The sequence below is a fragment of the Ambystoma mexicanum genome, chromosome 8, assembly GCF_040938575.1.
Source record: "Ambystoma mexicanum isolate Mex_15411 chromosome 8, UKY_AmexF1_1, whole genome shotgun sequence".
Lineage (NCBI taxonomy): Eukaryota > Metazoa > Chordata > Amphibia > Caudata > Ambystomatidae > Ambystoma > Ambystoma mexicanum.
Genome location: NC_090929.1, coordinates 948,319,874 through 948,339,371, shown reverse-complemented (window position 1 = coordinate 948,339,371; position 19,498 = coordinate 948,319,874). Strand labels below are relative to the sequence as shown.

Here is a 19,498-nt window from a genome sequence, read left to right as displayed (position 1 = left end):
TATGAAGGAACCCAATTCAGATCATTCCTTGATTTTAAAAGGGCATTGGGCCGAAGGAAAGGGGACATGTATGCGTACCAACAACTACGACACTGGGTAGGGACTACCGCAATGATGGAAGGAGCTACAGGGGAGCATACAGAATGGGAAAAGCTAATGTCTTCCACAGAGAGTAACAAAGGACTGATATCAGCGATTTACAAGATCCTGCTAAGCGGGAGGTAGACGGAGAAGGAGCACTGAGGGATAAGTGGGAGAAGATGAGGGGAAAGGTATTAACTGACAAGAAATGGGAGAGAGCAGTACAGGGCTGGTATGTTTCACACACATTAGTACATCACTGGGAGCTACAATACAAGCTGTTGCCTCAGTCGCATTACACCCCGGAGAAACTTCATAAAATGTTTCCCTCAATGTCGAAAGAATGCTGGAGGGGGTGCAGGAAAGGGGACAATGGAACACATCTGGTGGTGATGCCAGCGGCTTAAACGTTTCTGGCATGCGCTGAAATCAAGGGTGAGAAAATATTGGGAGTGGAGGGGGAATGCGATGGAGTAGCGGCTATACCAGGCCCTATACCTGATGGACAACAGACTCTGACTGGAGGTGCTGGAAGATTGTGGGCTTAGTTAATGATGTCCGCAAAGAGATGTATAGTGAAGCAGTGGAAACAGAAAAACCCACCATCCATAATACAAAGGTACTATGCAATATGGGACACAGTAAATGTGGAAAAGATGACAGCGACAATACGGGGATCACTGAGGAAATTCAACAAAGTTTGGTCACCCTTCAAAAATTATGAATTAAAGACGCTATTCACCTATACATTCTGAAGAGACTGAGGGCGCGGTGGATTTTGGAGGAAGAAGAGAGCTAAGTTAAACTCACAGAGACCTAAAAGACGCATATAAGAACTGGTGGGGGGGGGAGTTGGAAGGGGGTGTTATTGTTGATGTTGATTACTGAGGTTAATTGAAAATGTGCTATATAAATAATACATGGAGATACAAAGCTAATTATAGATGTAAACAAAATGAGCGAATAAAGATTTGGTTAAAAAAAAATTACCAACTTATTTGAAATGTTAGACATGCCTTTCCAGTTATAAGGGCTAAGGAATATTGTACAATATATAGGTGTGCATGTGGTCTCGATCATTTCACCGGTTTATTTTGCCATGACACTATATTGGCAGTGTATTATATAAAAGGAGGTATACTAACCTTATTATTAACCATGAATTATGAACTTACTAAATCTACACAGTTGCAAGAATTATAGCAATTTGTATGTTAGTCCGGGTAATTCACTGCTCGAGAAATTCACGATGATATTAGTTGAATAACATGAACAAAAAGGTTTTTTACCCTCTGAGCTAATTACTAAAAGCCTATGTTTGCATACTGCATTCTGTCCATAGCCTCTGCTCGACATTTTACCAGGCCCTTGTGGCCAATTGTTACATCTTTTAAAACCAAAGAGATTATTGCAAATGTCCATGTCCTTAAAGTCATCTGGTCGTGAGGCCCAAACATGGTCATTGGCTGGCAATCAGTTCTCACAAATCAATGTGTCCATTTTGCAATGTCACTTGACTGTGTAGTAATTAGTCAATTCATCTTAACCATATTTCTTGTGGTAGAGCGGTCCAGGGGGATTAAACAAACAAAGGGAAACACATACTGAACATCAAAGGCATATGACATATGATAAACATAATTAGCGAATAATCCCTCTCTTTTATGACCAGTTGTTCAAAGTGCTGATAATAGTTATACCTTTATAACTTAAATCTTTGCAATTACATATCACATCGATTATAAAGGAAAACGCTCATCTCGTGTTCCTTGTTAAGTCCAGTGTAGATACACCGTAGCTTGCAAATTAGACTGGATTCTAGTTAGCGTAGCAGTAATCTTTGGTCTCCGCCTCTTCTCCCACATTTGGCCTGCTGAAGTCTGTAATGTAGAAGGTAATAAACCACTCCTTCAGTGACGTTTATGAGAACATTTCACAGCTAGTCCTCTTAAAGCTGTAAGGAACTCCTCAATGAAGTCTTCTTTTCTTTTCTTTGTTCTCTGTTCGCAGGTCTATATCTTGGACATCACAACATGTATATAACCACAGGTATCTATAGACTCTCATTGCATTGAGTTGATTTTCTGTGTAAACAACAATCTCTTCTCATAGAATTCAAATTCAATTGATTGTCACAATTATTCTTAACTTTATTTTACAGAATTCATAAGGGTATATAAAGACAATATACACACAATTATATATCATTTAAAAATACACAGCTAAATCTGTAGTGTAGCAATTTAATCATACCAACACACACAACATACTGTGATCTAGCATTCTGACTCATCCACACCAACCTCATTCATTCCCATTCAAATCCTGTTGTACTTGTGCAAAAATCATCGAACAAAAAGGTCATACAATTCAACCTCAAGTGCAAAATACTATTTGTTATCCATAAATGCACCAGTAATTTACAATCATGGCATGTATTATGCTATCATTTTGAGACAGTACATTTACACAAATGTTATACAACTGTCCAAATTGAGATCCTAATGGAACTTGAGCTAATACAATGTCGACTCAAGTTTCTGCTGGGTATTCAACATAGTTTTCATACCACAGCCATCCTCAGGAAATATATAAACTCCATTTATAATCACATTTGTGTGTGTTTGACAGTTTGGCCGGAGCTTGTCTGCCCTGTCTGTGTTTTCTAATTCTTGAATTTTCGGCTAGCACTGTGTTCAATCCCATCTGTTCCAATAGGCTGCTGGCTGTGGCCCCAAAGCAGATCCGATGTTTTAATATGTCAGTCTCCCCACTTGGTCCGTCTTTATTTATCTCGGCCACTTCTCTTTCTGCTAGATGTCAACCTCAATCACATATCTTCTCGTTGATAGGTAGTGCAGAAAAAAGGAGAGGATTCAATCCACATTCTTTTCCCAAATGGTTGTGTTGCATTGCGTATTCATCGGCACAGAGTGACGCATATCTCTGTGTGTGTTAGATTCCATTTCTTAGGGAATACCTTCGGTTGCGCAATGTCGCGTTCACGTCCACCTACTCCCAACAAACAATTCTTGCCAAGATTTTATTTTCTTTATCTTCAAAATGTTTGTCAAGTTTCCAAGTTCTAATGTGAAACGCATTTAAATCACATCCTTCTCCTGGTGGCTCAGGCAGTCTCTTCAGTACTTCTTGTCCACCATGTCCTACACAGTGAAACAATAGGGTATCTTTCCTATCAACTGAATAATAAGGGCCATACACTGCTAGGGTAAATAAAATAAAAAATCTTCTTTCCATTTCATTTGTGGTTCGCTGCACCCTTGAGAAAGGAATATTGCCGGCTCTGTTATATTTGCCATGAGGATAAAGAAACAGATGCACTCCCTCTGAAGTGTACTTTGTGCTGCTTTTAAAAATAATCAATGAATGGGCTGTCATGCTTTCTTAACTTTGGTTAACTTTTAAATTCTAATTATCCTTGGTCTTCCTGTTTCTTGCATTTTACTGCCCAGGGGGCCAATTACAGTGTTAACTCCACGCAGCAAGTTGTTGACATGGTTGCTGAGGCAAACAATGTGGTGGCGGCACACACGCACGCTCACTCTTGAGGGTTCCTTCCTCTAATGTGCAGTGGCAGCCGTGTGCCGCTGTGCTCACTCGTTTCAGTTTCATTATTCAGTATGTAGTCGGACGCAGCCGCCTCACTTTCATGGGGCTTTGAGCACTTTTGGTTAGGTCACCATAAACAAACAGTCTGGCGGGTGGGAGCCGCACTCCTCCTTGCAGTTGATGCGCCAGCAAGTGCGTGTGCAGGCCGAGAATACTGAGATATCCAGATACACCTAAACACACAGTGCAGGAGTCCGTCGCTCTCTGTAGAGTTTCGGTCACTGTAGAGTATTGTATTCTTCTGCACTGTCCGCACCAACATCCACCAGCAAAACTCTCCCAATGAGTTAATCCTGACGACGCCCTCACAAGCTGCAGCTGGGCCAGGGTCAATTCGCGTCGCCAGTGTAATGTAGAAGGTAATAATAAATCACTCCCTCAGTGAAGTTTATGAGAGCTTTATTCTCAGCTCAAAACATGCTGCAGCTCCCCATCTAAGGTGAGCACAACTGACTCTGTTCTTAAATAAACACTCTGAAACACTACATGAACATTTTTGAACATGTAGGTTCTGATGATGACAATGACCGTGTTCCATTTGTGATTGGGTTTCATTGCAGGCACTTTGAGCAAGCATGAACTATGTACAAGTGGACTATCTACATCATAACCAAGTCGAATAAATCTCATCTTGCTTTTATTGTCCATTTGGTGATTCTCTTGCCAATGATTGGCCAGTGGTAGTGTGGGATCAGGGTTGTTCAGAATGGACATGTGCTCTCATTTGCATACCAGCAATTCTTGGATTGTACTCCTGATATAAATCTTATTGCCAGTACAAACAATAGCATACACAACATGCATAGTCCTACAATTGATAAAATCATGAATGTGCACCTCTAAACCCCCGTTACTCTCACATACATCAGTAATAATGTGTGCATACCTACACATACTGCAGGATCCACATTTATAAAAAGCCTTTCCTCAATGGCTGTATCTAGTACGTTCAGTGTGATATCACATCATCTATAGGCTTCAGAAAAGATGGGCACACCCTATTTCTAACTGTTGGTGCCCTAGTGTAGGTAAATCTAGGTTTGTCACCCATATATTTATTCAATTCTATATTCATCACAAGCAGGTGCCAATGTTTCTGGACGATTCTATATAACATATTGCTATCTTGAGAATATTGGGTGATGATGTTAATGTTGGAGTAGTGCTGTGTCCTAACTGCATCCCTAGGATTGACTGTGTGTTTAGGATATATATTCTTGATCTTAACATATGCCTGATTGACACATTCTCTAGGATAGCCCCTGTCATGAAATCTCTCTGTCAGTAGTTGGCACTCTTGTTGAAATATATTGTCATTATCACAATTGGATATGGGTATTTTTATTCTGAATACTTTTCTAAAAGACAAAGTTCTTGCAGGGCTTTGTTTTTTGTCATAGAAAGGTCGTCCTCAAAGTGAAAATATGTTAGCTTTATTGGGTTTCCCTTGGGGACAGATTTTTCTTAAAGACCCATTGTTCCCTAGTTAATTTTTATGGCATCTTCACCACTGCAACCGTGGTGCTAGGGGGTGGGTATAGTTGGTACATATCGGACCAGAGGTCCTCGTGTCAATTTCTTTTTGTTCTTCTTTTGTTTTTTTCCTAATATTTGAAGATTTAGAGCTTTTCTGTGTCCCTGTGTGCTAAATACACAGTGAAGATCCTTGATCAGTCCTTGTCTTCATTTGGATAGATCAAACTGTAGTCTGGCATGTTACATTCAATTAAATGATGCAGATACAGTATTGTGATGAGCCGACCGGTTTCAGTGGTAGAGACCACTTTCATCAGGGCTGCGACAGCTGGCAGTCAATGACGCTGTTGTTGTTAAAGGAGGCTAGGTACAGCTCTTTACTGTCGGGTGGACCAGTCTGTAATGTTTACTTAATAACTTTTTTATTTTTTAATGGATCATTCCCAAAATGTCCAGTCTGTAGGGGGTGGGTGGCATGGGGTGGGTGCAATTTTGTCTCTAAAACTCGTCATACGAGTCAAAAGTTATTAGCAATTCATATCTTTTGTTTTCCTATGGTACACACATGCAACTTAACTATAATACAGCGGTTGACGCACAAATATATATATATATATATTTCTGAGGCTTGTGGATCTGCTTAGATCACATGCTATGCATATGCTGACATCTAGAGATAGCCGTGGAGCATTACATTTTTTTTTTCAAAACTCAAAAAGGGACGTTGACGGGGCATGCCAGTAATACTATTCCTAGTGTGACGTCCACTGTTCCCATGGTCCTTCATATGTCGAGGTACCGCAGATTGTTTTTTTCTGCCATTGCAGTCGGACACATATTGCAGAGTTCCTTCTTCTGGCTGACACCATTACTTATAAAAAGTTTAAAGTTAGACTTTCTTCCTGTCGATGACCGTTCACCGTAAGATCTCTGGCAACGGCTTTCGAGGAGAAAACCGCTCATCGAAGACGACTCCCGTCTTGACGACCTTTGGCTGCAGCCTACCTAGACCCCAAATGGCCTCGGCCCTTTACAGTAGGGAGAGTGGGGGCGGTTCATATTCCACCTCACTTAGAGAATGCATATTCCCCTATACTTCCTTGTATTCTGCCAGGCTGCCATCTTTACACATTATGGAAAATACTCCTTTTAAATTCTGTATTTGCTGTAACAGGAAGTTTCCCTGGAAGGATTCACACTGAGTGTGTAACCTTTGCCTCCCTAGGGACCACGCCGAAAAACAGTGCAAGTCCTGGAAACTGTTTAGGCCAAAAATTTGAAAGGACTGAAAAACTAAACACTGGGCCCACCACGCCATGCCGGCCAATGCCACCTTCGACGTCGAGGGTGCCTCCAGCGATGGCAGGATCAGCGTCCTAAGTGACGCTGAGAACGATCGGGACCCGATGGCATCCTGCATGCGAGCCCCCGACCCCAACATGCAGGCCGGCGGTTCTGCTACGGAGACGACACCTGGCGGCTCAAGCACCTCCATTACACGCCACACCAGGCACATCCCCCATGGCCAACAGTCGACCAAGTCGTCGGCCGATAAGCCACATGTGATGTTGAAGGGAAGGTCCAAAAAATCCCTGACCTCTGGCCTATCGCGCTCACCACACGACATGCCCTCGAAACAGGCACCAAAGTCTGTTTCCTACACTGCAACCAAATCTGGAAAGTCCTCGGGTTCCGGCGACCATGCGTCAAAAGACGCATCGACTGCCCCTACAAAAAGCTCAAAAATTTGTGATTTAATTAAAAAACACATCTCTGACACCCTGCTCAAGGCAAAGACATTGAAAAACTCCAAATCTTCGACCCCCCCCCAAGCCTCAAACTCACAAGGTTCAAAGAGTAGGGATTATTCTACCCCTAAGGACACCATTTCAGGGTCAATGCATCACAAACAGCCCCTGGCTTCGAGCCTCTGCCTAAACCTGTTCCCTCAGTGTTGCTAAGCTCCTCCCAATGGACCCCAGAACAATTAGATAGGGTCATGAGGAGAATGTCTAGTTTTGTCAATTTCTTTGATCAACACCCAGATCCACTTTCCAACCTTCAGGGGCCCCCTCAAGTCGAAGCAGCTAGCAAGCAGCCTGATGCCAAAAGAGCCCGCCTGGACGTAACACGAACTAGTACCTTGTCATATCAAGACATGGCTCAGGACACATATTATTATGACACTCAAGGCTCCCAGGACTCTGGCTCATTTACAGACCCAGAAGACCAAGTGGACATAGGGCACATAGATCAATATTATGACGATGACAAGGTATACATCATCCAATCCCCAGACCATACCGACCAACCAGTGTCTGATTCCCTGGTGGACATCCAGCAGCACTACAATGAAGTGCTCTTAAGGGCTGCAGAACACTTTAAGATAGATAGCCGGGAAGCTCAAGTCGATAAAGACTTTGTAGAGGACATCCTTGGGGATAAGAGATCTGCAGCACAGTTCATCCCACTGCTTCAATCTGTCCAGAGGCGTATTCAGCCTTCTTTACTTACCCCCATTCTGAAAGGGCAGTCAACCCACGCATTGAACATTTTTTTCAGACAGCCCCCTCAGACCCATTATACATTAGGGGAGAGCTAAAGCCTGACTCTCTAGTAGTCACCAGGTAAGTTTACCGACACCGTTGTTTCCAGACCGACATATTACAACTCTGAGGCGGGCGGAATGGCACCCGCCTCGCAGAGTTTTCACGGAAGCTCCGGCACCGTGGTCCCCATTCCCATAGGCTCTATAGGAATGGGAACTTACCGTTTGCTGGCGCCTGACTTCACAGACCGCCGGGGTTGTAATCTCCTGGTGTTAACGGGAACTCAGGTGCTGGTAAATCATTATGGGTCCAGTCGCAACCTGCTTGTAGGACCGGCACGATTGCCGCCGGACCCACAACGAGGCCCATGGTGTCTTTCCCATCTTGAATGATATACTAAAAGCCCTCTCTCTCTCTCTTCACCCTCTGGGACTTGTTGTGCCACCATAGCAACCACCTCCCGTAAGGTATACGTGAACTTGGTAAGGCACAGGTGGTGTTGACCGCCTTTAAAGGCATGCTCCCAGCCAAAAAGACACTTTTTCCCTGGGTGTCCACTGTGACGGGTCAGTAATGGAAGGCAGACAACTGTTAGATATTTGTTCAAAATGTGCCATTTTATTAGAATGAAATTGATATTGAAATGCCTCACTTTCCCTAGTCTACTGTAGGTTTTCTTACCTAACCAAACTAAAGGCAAACACTCTAACACTTCTTCTGGCCCTCACACTAAACATCAAAGACAAAAGAAAATATATGGAAATTCAACAATGACATTCACAATATCTTGAAAACCCTTTAGCAACCTGGGTGAACTCCCTTCCCCGGGATTCAAGTTGCATTCATCTTCAATGTTCATCAAAAGAATATAAGGAAATCCACACAGGAGGTAAAGTCTCGGTTCAGTTCTTGAAAAGACAATATTATGGTAAAGATCTGTCATCCACAGTTCCAACAATAACATAAGTTCTTCTTCTGATGAAATAAAGGCTTTCCACTTCCACAGAATAGCATAAATGTTTTTCTCAGCCACAGTGCCCTTTTAGCACTTCCAGTTATTCAATAAAACTTGTCACCGTTAAACAAGAAATATAACTTCGAGGATGTTAATGGAACAAAAGTCTTGGTTAACAGTAATGAGTTATCTGTTCAGGTTAGAATTCAAAATAGGTATGTTTGTCAGGATGACTTCTCGGTGCAGCTGCTTCTACTTCAACAAATTTGCTTCTACCACAGTTTACCACAAGAACACTTTTCTTGATCCCATAGCATTCTACTTCATTGGGAAAGCTGAATTCTCGCATCCACTGATAACCCAAATATTCCACCACAGCTCCAGTACTCGGTATTGTAAAGACAGGTTTAGGCAAGATTCATTCTAAGGCACCGTAACACCTTAAACTAGGCAAGGCACTCTTCCTCTGAACATCACTTCAAAAGGGGCAGCCTCTTTGCCTCTCTGGCCTTTCTACAACCACACCAACTTCAGTATTCTACATACGCAGCAGGGGTTCCCTTCCCCAACCTTGCCTTCACTCATTACCAATGCCAGCCACACAATTATCCAGAAGCCTTGGTGCCACTCTCTTGGCTTCTGGTAATGCTTGCACACCTGTATCTTAGGCAAGCTTGATCTTCTATTAGGCTCACAGTAATTATTAGAACACTTTCTGGATTTGAGAAAGGCTGCTTCACTCTCAGTAGGGGAATACTCTTCCGTTGGGCAATGCTTGCGCTCTCTCTGACTACAGATATAAAATTAAACACTTGACTTCTTTTAGTAACAGTAATTGTCTGTTTCAATAATGAGGTCAAGTTCACTCTTTACTTTGAAAACAAAATTAGGCACACGCGACCACGTCTTCATCAAGTTTAAAGACTTTAAGTGTTTAACAATGGTGTTCCCCGACAATATTTCTGCTTAATGAGAGACATGCGACCAGTAATGTTCACTCTTTGTTTGGGAAACAAAATTAGGTACACGCGACCACTCCTTCATAGATTTAAGGGCTTTAAGTGTTTAACAATGGTATTTCGGTAGCATTCAGCTTCTATGCAAGTGAAAGAAACATTTCTATTCACACACGAGGGCTACTTCCATTGTTCTCTTGTTATTTAATGCATCAAACTACTTCATCTTGCTTCTGCTTGTATGTGAGTGAAGAAAACACTGGATACTGTTGCTGGCAGTGCTGGCGCAAGGAAATAGAACGCCAAGTTTTACTCACCAGCTTCTGAACTCCTATTTCTGCGAGTTGCTCGACTTGCACATATTCGGGCATAACTTCTACTGCTTCTGGCTTTACAGGGACCAGCACCCTTCCTCTGTTCAGGGCCTCTGGTACAGCCACTCAATCAAGGAGCCCCTCTAGCTCCTGAGACCTGCGACTCACCCACAGCTCCGCACTTCCTTCCCAACAACCACAGCAATCAGGCTCACATGGGTAAAGACAGCCTCTCTGTATGTCCTCTGCTGTGCAGCCTCTGCACTCCATAGTTTGTGGGGAAAGGGCCCTCTCAGAGCTAGGAGGTCAAATCTGCTATATCGATGTTCTGGCATCCCTTTGGTTCTCCCACGTCTGCTTGGTTTGCGAGCGCTGTGCCTTCTTTCTTCTTCTACTACTACAGCCCCACTCCAGTCACAGTTCCAGCTCTCCCCTCTCCTCCATATTGCCTGCACCTGTGGGGGCCTTTTATGCCTCCCAGGTTCCCTCAGGTGTGGGCTGTTAGCCTTAATTGCCTGACTACTACCACAGTATGCCTATTTAGCACTCTTCCTCATCCCAGTACTCATGGATTATGGGGCATTTAGTCCCGAAAAACAAAGTGAATTCTTTTAGGTGTTTGCTTGACTTTAAGGATAGGTTTACTAGCTTTAAAGTCATAAAAAATGAACCTTTAGAATTTGGTGTTACACGGGGACGACAATTTATTCAAGGTAACATTTCTAGATTCCTTTACATTATAACTTTGGGAGTAAAGAGGATGCTTATCCTGAAATACTTTAAAGGATATTTCCATTGGTAAGATTTTCTGATACTTGGGTCCAGAACCATAGATTTAATATGTGGGTCAGGGACATTATAAAGACAGTAAGCCATTTCCTGTTTTGGTAACCTGGAAATGTTTTCCTTGTCAAAGGACAAATACTGTGTCTCATCCCACAGGATCTCCTCACTACCCTGGGCCTTGTCTCCTCTCAGGTGGTCCTCCCGCAGTACACCATCCCCAACGTTAGGATCAAGAAGCGTTTGCCTTCCCAAGGCCACCTGGGAGGAGACTTAAGGCTGTGTTTCAGTGAGGGATCTGTAGGAGTCTTCACACCATGCTCTTCTAGTCTGTCTGGTGAAACTGTGAGGTATGCCGCCCCCTTGGATGCTGACGTGGCTGTCTGTATCGCAAGGCTTTCTGGACTTGGGTGTTTAGAAAGAAACTCTGGGTCATTGGAGGAGGGTCTATATTTTTGGGTGCAATCCTTATGCACTGCAGGAGTGTAGTCTGGTTTTCTTCAATTCTCCACGACTCTGTTCTTAACTGTTGTGTGGAATGGAGGTAAAGGGTCGTTAGGCAGCCCCCTATCCAAAATGTCAGTCAGGTTCTCCTGCCCATACTCCACCGTAGACCTCCCCAGTCCAAATAGTCTATAACCTTAGACATGACTGATCTGTGTGACTCATCTGCATGCCCAGATCCTTTGGGTGTGCTAAATTGCATTCCTGGGGCAGTATCTAGACCACTAGCATCTTTAAGCGTGTCTACCTGGTCCCTCTTCCTAGATTCTCAGAGATGAGCTCTTCTGGGACACCAGGAGTGCCAGAATCCAGCCCAAAACCAAAAACTGAACTTTCCTCCTCTACTTCTTCTTCATAAATAGAGCGCATAGACTTAAAGTATTTTTTAGTTTGCAGTTCAAAAACCTTAGAAGAGCTGGAAGAAGACGTCGAAGGCTTCGACAACGTCGACTTTGAAGCCGATGGGCTCAAGTTCGACACCTTTGATGGGGCTGGTTGGAGTGGAGATGGACTTTTTCTCTACGCATCAAAACCACAAGAGTTGCCAAGAGGCCTTCAAGGCCTTTTTGTCTGGGCTCTTGGGTTCGCGAACAGCAGCTTTTGACGACACCCTGTCAGCCTTTGGCACAATGGGGTCAGAAAGCTATTTCAACTTCTTCGAAGAGCCAGGTGCTGCTGCCTTCGCGAATACCTCAAACATTTTAAGTCGGAATTCCTCCAACTCGGCTTTGGAAGCCCTTTTGCTTGTAAAACATACCCCTTTTCCCTATGGCGAGGAATCCAAGGAGGTCGATCGAGAGCAATGGCATCTCTTCCTGGTCCTCCTTGATGAAGACGAAGAAGAACAACGAGACCTCAACCTGCAACGTGTTGCAAGTTTGCTGTGTTTTTGGATTGGTGAGGAGAAACATCTGTCGAGCTCTTGTCTTTCGACGATTTAGGCTTTGACAGAGTGATTGAAGCCGATTTGGGGATGCCTGCCTAGGGTGAGTTTCCCATTCCTCTCTTTTTGGGCTTTTACCGTCATTGATTGACACGAGCCACCATCATTGACGTTGTGGGCCAATCCCAAGCAGCAGAGACATACACGATGTGGATTAGTTAGGGCATTTTTTAACCACAATCGGCCCATCCCCTGAATCCCATTTTTGAGGTAGATGAAGACAGTTCGAAAATATCAAAGTGCGTAGCAAAGAATAAATGTTGAGGCGAGTGAACCTCTTCGAGCAAGCTGAGTGGAAAAATGGAAATGATGCAACAGGTGTGGTATGTGCCATTTATACCAACGTCGATGTCATACTCGAGACGGACAGAGGCTGTTAAGGGACACCAGATCAGTGACGACGGCGCAAGGCACCCTCTGCTGTGAAAGGTTTCCGAGCTGCAAGCAGGATATCGAAGTCTATTAAAGATGAGGAATACGTGGGAGTACACAATCCATTTGAATGAGGAACATTGGGGACCCGTTAGGGTAATACAGAGTAGCCCCTGGTGAATGAACAGCTGGCAGGGTGCAGATATAGTTGGGGCTCCCTGCTGTCCGGTCCTCTGGGGGGAGGAATGGGATGGACTTTGGGGGGCAATTTTGGGAGTGGCAAGGGGGACTACATCACCAGCCTTGGTTTTCAACAGCAGGGCCTGCTTTCCCGTGGCAGATGGGCACAAAGCAATGGGAACAGTGGGCCTGCCCCCAGTTCAGGGTGGCTTAAGGGGAAGCCTCGGGTGACTGCAAAAGGACAAGGGAGTCAGGTGGGCACTATGTCAGGAGGAGCCGGGATGGAGGAGTCAAAGGAAATGGTGCAGAGCCAGTTCTCATTAGGAGCTTCTGTGGGAGCGGGGGTTTCTGTAGGATCTGCAGTGGCCTAGGAAGGTGCGTCAGCAATATGTGTGAACCCGCCTAGGGCAGAAAGTGATACTGGAGAGGTAGGGTCGGGCGCAAGTATGGCTGCAACAGGTGAAGTGGTCAGTGTGTCGGGGGCGGGCAGACAGTTTTGGTCTCCGCCCCAGTTAAGGTAGTTCCAAGTATGCTCACATGGCATGTGTCACAAGAAACAACAGAAAAGATATGGAAGGAAAACTATATTGACATGGTTTCCCTGCTCCATTACAGGAGGGTAGAGGAAATTAAGGATATTAAGTTGGAAGAAAAAGAGAAATAAAATGTGGAAAAGTCCTTGGCTAATTGGCCAATGGGTTTTGCAATAATTTCTGCTATATTGCTTGAGAAATGTTCTGAACTTCAACAAAAGTTGCTGTCTTGTAATCATTTGGTGCTGACCATGTACCATGACTATGTATTTGGGGCCTGGTGAAAGGATAAGATGTACCACGGGTGGGAATGCACTAATGCATTGGTGGACTAGTGCGATGGATTTGTGGGCCAGCTGCACAGTAGCACGTACGTCATTAAGAAAGGGACAGGGAACGGGGAGACCAGCGCAGTCCTTTCGGAACAGCGGGTGAGCGGGGGACAAGAAGGGAGCATGTTGGACATTTAACAAAACATTGTGCCCAAGACCGGTCTGTAAATTTAAGCAGGTTTACTCATTCTGCTGGATGTTGGGTCACAGGGAGATTAAGAGTGTCAAATGCAGCAAAGAGCATAAATAGTGATAGGACTGCCTGGGACCCCTGGCAGGTCTTCCCTCGCCATGCGGGGTAGATGTATTACGGGTACGGGCAAAGGGGTAGCATCGGGTGGGGTTTCCGAATTCCTGTCCGGGGGTTCATCCCCACCTACAAACCCCTGCCCCCGGTCCCAGAGAACCAGAGGTCAGCCAGGACTAAACCGGGGACATTAATAACCAAATTAACTAAATGGGTCAAATTGGGGAGGGTCGCTGGACCATTCTTGTCCCCACAGCCTCCCTGCAGAGCCCACAAAGCTACTACCAGTGCTATTACCGTTCTTGGAGAACAGATGGTGGGAGTGCTGCACCAATCATGCATAGTAATCACATGAGCAAGCTTTGGTATTGTCCATGCTGCATCGCTACTATGTGTGAGTGATGCATACACTCCTGTCACTGCTTCCCATACGCCCTTTTTGGACCTTTTGACGTCTTGAAAAAGCACAAAACGTCCAATAAGTCAGACTTACGCAGATTGCACAGTGCTTAAACTCAGGGTTGTTGCTAGGTCTGGAAAAGATCCGGGGCTATGCTAATGTCGGGACTGTCAGGACTCAGGGCTAGCTAGCATTTTGGTTGTAGCCCCTGAGATTCAATCCGGGGCTACAACCAAAAGACCCGGGGCTATAGCCCCCTAGCACCCCCCTAGCAACGCCTCTGCTTAAACTATAACTTCAAGTTGGGGAGTCTCAGAAGTGTGGATCCCTGTGGCCAAATTCAGATTTTTCCTAATGCAATTGCTAGTCTGTTTCCTTTTTAGATTCCAGCTTGAAAAATGGAAGGGAGGAGAATTCTAGCTGTCTTTTTTTCTTTTTTTTACTAGTAATCAACCTCCATTTTTAGTTTGGGCTATTAGGTGACATTTTAGTGCCACATATAAGGTAAAACTAGGGGTGTTGCTAGGTCTGAAAAAGATCCGGGGCTACGCTAACGTCTGGACTTTTGGTTGCAACCCCTGCGTTTCTATCCTGGGCTGCAACCAAAAGTCCCCGGGGCTATAACCCCCCTAAACCTCCCCCTCCACCCAGCAACGCCTCCGGCTGAAACTATTGCATTAGAGTACAGATGAGGAGAAATGGCATATGAAGGGGGACACACAGCCTGTTTGTGCTGTTTGGTTATTTGCCCACCCTATGGCTGCCTATGGCCATGCTACTCACTATGGCCATTCCCACCCAGTTCCTCCCCTTCCAAAATACCTCCTCATGGGAACTCTTTGAGCTTGCTTTAATCAAGCCATAACATCAAACGTTGCACTCAAAGTACCTGCCAGTGCAATTGGAGTTGTAAATGTTCTACTTGTGTCATAAAAATGTCTTAACCAGGCCTGCCTTTTGCCACTTGGTTTATAAGTACTATGCATGTGCTTCACTGAGGTCCTGTTAAAAAACAAGCATTGGCAAAGCCAACCGTTTTGGCTTGTGTATAAGTATTAGGCATTTGCCAGGCACTGCTATTAGAGGCCCAGGTGCTCGCACCATTTTGCACCTGTTACAATTGGTTCCATGTGATAATGTCCCTGCAAAAATGTCGTCTGACAAAAATGTCGCCAGAAAATAGCAGTGGTTTGCAGGGGCATTATCACATTGAACATGTGGGGGACACACCCGCAGCCCCCAAAACCTTTGATTTTTTTCAAGGGGATCGGGGGACACCCCTGCAACCCCCACTCCCCTTTACCCCATATATATGTACACCATATATAAAGTTGTCCTGGCCTTTTCCCAGCGACCATATGTATGGTGACCATTTATTTATATATATATATATATATATATATATATATATATATATATATATATATATATATATATATATATGGATAATATTACAGGATACCCTATCATCGATAGCCAGTTAATACCACTACGGCAGTGCCTGACAAGTGCCTTTTCCATGTCTACACAAAAGCCCAAACTGTTGCCATTGCTTGCTTTGTTTGTGAAGAAGTTTGCGCACAAAATTGTAAGCATGGATGTTTTTGGACTTCCAATATCCTGGTATGACGGAGGCCTCACCATAGAAACGTGGCTATGAGTGGAGGTGCGCCTAGTCTGAAGGTTCGGAAATGCTGGGAGCTAGGAGCTACTCAGATCCTGCTTCTAGCCTAGTAGAGCCTGGTTACCTTTTCACCAACAGCTACCAGGGGCTACGTTTCGCCCCCCAGGCCAACGTGGGACATACAAAGATACCTATCTGACCTTAACTTTGTTTATTTGACAATGTTCATAAGGAAACTTTAGAGCGCATTGGGTTTTGCTCTGGCCTTCATCAAGTGAACTGGACGTTTGCCTTGGAATGGCGCTGCTTCAACGCACAGCAGTCTTTTCTTGCGCTATTGCCTGCGCACTTCTATAAAGGGTCTCCTTTCACACACTGACCCTGCAATAGCACAGGCAATCGGTTACTTATTACATGATTATCGACCTGGCGTGTGGCTGCTGCCCATGCAATGCCTGTTTTGTGTGCACGGTGGGTGTTGCACTAACATACTGGCCAACATTCTTTGGCCAAAAAAGATGTAGGATTTTTCAAGTTTCAAAAATAATACATTGCATAACAATTACATCCCAGGGGAACACAAAACATGCATTGTTGGCACCACTGGAGCATTCTAAAAAACACAACCCATCAAACAGCACAACATGGAAAGATGTTCAGATGTTAAAAATGTATAATTCTTAATGGCACGTTAACACCGAATTCAATTATCAGACGGTAATCACACAGTAGGCAACGTTTGCCACTCTGTATCAGCAGCGTGGCCAGTACATATGTATTCCTGCAGTGCAAGATGAATAACTGAACAACATGGAGACTGATACCCTCCTCGGCTGATATGCAGATGCTGAGTGATGGTGGTCCGCTCTGCCACTTGCCTTCACTGGTGGCTCAGCTAAGGCCTGTCCCGGCCAGAGTGCAGGGCAGAGTCATGTAGCTGCGAGGTCAGTGGACTGATCTGAGCCCATCAGTCAAATGTATCACTTACCTGCCCACCACACAGAAAGATGAATTGCCTAGGAGTCAGATAAATTACCTTCCATTGTAAAAAGCTGTAGGATCTTTCACCCAAATCTGTAGGCGGTAGGACTTTTTAAAAAGCAGTAGCCTACTGCCTAAATCTGTAGGGTTGGCAAGTATGCACTAAGGGTGCCCATGACCTACCTTTCCTGTGTGTGTGTGTGGTGGGCAGGTTGCCCTGCTGCTTCCCGAGACTTGCCTGCTGTGTGTGTGCATGGAGGCAGGTTGTACTGCTCTGCATGTGGCCCACGACAACGAGCCTGTTATGTGTGCACAAGGGAGGGTTGCATGCACAGGCCCTGCATGTGGCGTGAATCTTCAATGTGCATGATAGAGGCGTGTTCTGGTGCTCGCCGTGCCGTGGGTGCACACTGCGCATGAGGAACGCCTGTACTGCAGATGCAGACAAGGTTCCTCATTTTTGTGCTGGGGACCCTGCTCTGGTGGTGCACATCTGGGGCCAAATTACAGAAACCTTGCACGGGTCCAGGTGCAATTTTTCACGGAATTAGCACTAGGACAACGTTTTTCCTAGTGCAAAAACATGTCATACTAGAAAACCATTGCACTATACAATGTGCATATTTTCAGTATTCTCAATAGGGCAACGTTTTCCCTTAGGCAAAAACGTGTTTTTTCAATATATTTTTACAGCGGGGCAAAGTTTGCCCTAGTGCTAACACGGAATGGCATTAGCAGCAGGGCACAGTTTGCCCTTGTGCAAAAATGCATTGAAAGTATAAATGTATTGCACTAGGTTCGTTTTTGACCTAGTGCTAACACCATGAACAATTGCACTTGCCCTGGTGCAAAGGTTTTCTAAAATGTCCACAATGTTTTTTGCACTAGGGCGGTCTTTGCCCTAGTGCCATAACGTGCAAAATTGCTGTTGCACCAGTGCAAAGTTTCTGTGATCTGGTTCCCGGTGCCTGTTGTCAATGCATGAGGGCAGGTTGTATTATTGGGGCCTATGACGTCGTATCTGCTCTCTGTGAGGAAACCTTCTAGCGGCCGTGCCATGTGTAGGCTACGTGCTTCCTGGATGCTCGCATTTTCGGTGCTGCCACTTGCCCCCTTCCTCAAGAGGCTCACTGGGCGCGCTGCACCTGTTCTGTGGGTCAATTAAAGATGTTTGAAAAGTCTCATAATCCATAACCTTTCCACAAAATGAACATTCACGGCATTTTAATTAAGAACGAACAACAAATGAACGGGCATTTAAACCTGTTCATTACTTGGAAGCCGGGCTGCCAGCTTGCGAAATCCCCCGTGACTAACGTGGCAATAAATTAGGCGCGCGAGTTATAAACGTGCCGCTGACGTGCAGGTGCTGCCGACCGAGCCAGTTTCCTGGAAAGCGAGCTGCCAATGGTGTAAAGCCCCCTTCACTGTTACTAGAGAGGTCGGTGGGTGTATTTCTCAGAGTTACAGCCAGGCCCTAATTACGCCCGTTACATCCCCCCTCCCCTCCCCCGGGAGCGGTGGGAGGAGGGGAGTGCAAGCATGGACCAGACTGCCCCCCTCGGAGCGTAGCGAGCTTCTTTTTGTCTCCATTAATGTGTCCCAAGGGTGGGGGTGAATGGACAGTTCTGGACTACCCTGCAATTTCTTGCAACTATTTGCTTGAAATACTGCCGGCACAAAAAAAAAGCCACGCCATGCCGAACCTGATTGGTCGTTGCCGAGTAACCTCGTAATCATCAGGAAATTAGCTTTTTTTTTGTTCTTCTTGCCCAGGGTATGCGAATGATTGCCGTACTGTGGAGAGAGCAGAAGGGAAAGCAGGCGCGCAACGGAACAAAGACCTACATGGGATGGCCCCACGGCACAGGGATGTATACCGGCATCAAGCGCAGGCCACGGCAGGCCGGGAGATTCTGCGTCTGTGCCCATGGCAGTAATTGATGGACGGGCAGCCCATGGCCTTTGTCTTCTGTGTAATGGAGAACAGCACGCCGGCGAAATGAGATTGCAACAAGGTGCACCACAGACCAGTCTGCAATATCCCTTGGAATTATAAGGTGAGTGTTTGTACGGGGGGAAGGCGGGTGTCTAGAATTGTGTGTGTACATTTTACTGTATATACAGACCTGTTCCTCTTACCGCGCCTGGATCCGTGTTGTGCGTGCACGTGTCCATTTGTGAATGTGTGTAAATGATTATTGGCCGAAATTGCTATCCGATTTTTGTTCTGACCCATATCACGTGTGTCAGTCAGTGTGCAGAATTTCAGCACAGGGTGGGCCCACATCGCATACTAGCGGCCTTTGGACAAGCGACCCTACAAAGTACGTTAGGTATATTTAATTGTAGAATTTCATTTTGCACAATCCCCTGCAACCTGGACAACGTTTGATCCTTTTTAGGCTGGCTTCATTGCCCTATTTTTTTCACCTCATGTGCTTCGTTTCTTTTCAAAACGCTGTTGCTACTGGTACACTGAATATAAAAAAAATACAAATGCCCATTACCCATCGAAATGTACTAATTTTACTGGCTGTGTAAGGATGAAAGGCAGGCAAGATCCTTGCAAAACTCAAACATGTGCTTTCAGGTTTCACAAAGATTCTTGGAGATCTACATATATGTGAATCTGGCC

At 45.1% G+C, this 19,498-nt stretch overlaps 1 protein-coding gene across 6 annotated transcripts in view; it reads left to right on the top strand.

Moving 5' to 3' along the window:
* PHC2 (polyhomeotic homolog 2) overlaps window positions 1–19,498 on the top strand; it is a 1,003,431-nt gene that overhangs the window by 94,358 nt on the left and 889,575 nt on the right. For 5 of the 6 annotated variants that reach the window (XM_069610853.1, XM_069610856.1, XM_069610854.1 and 2 more), the window contains exon 2: window positions 18,637–18,920. The exons of the other annotated variant lie outside the window; for it this stretch is intronic. The gene's annotated coding sequence lies outside the window, so the exon portion shown is untranslated. The remainder of the gene's footprint in view (window positions 1–18,636; window positions 18,921–19,498) is intronic. 6 annotated transcript variants of the gene reach the window in all.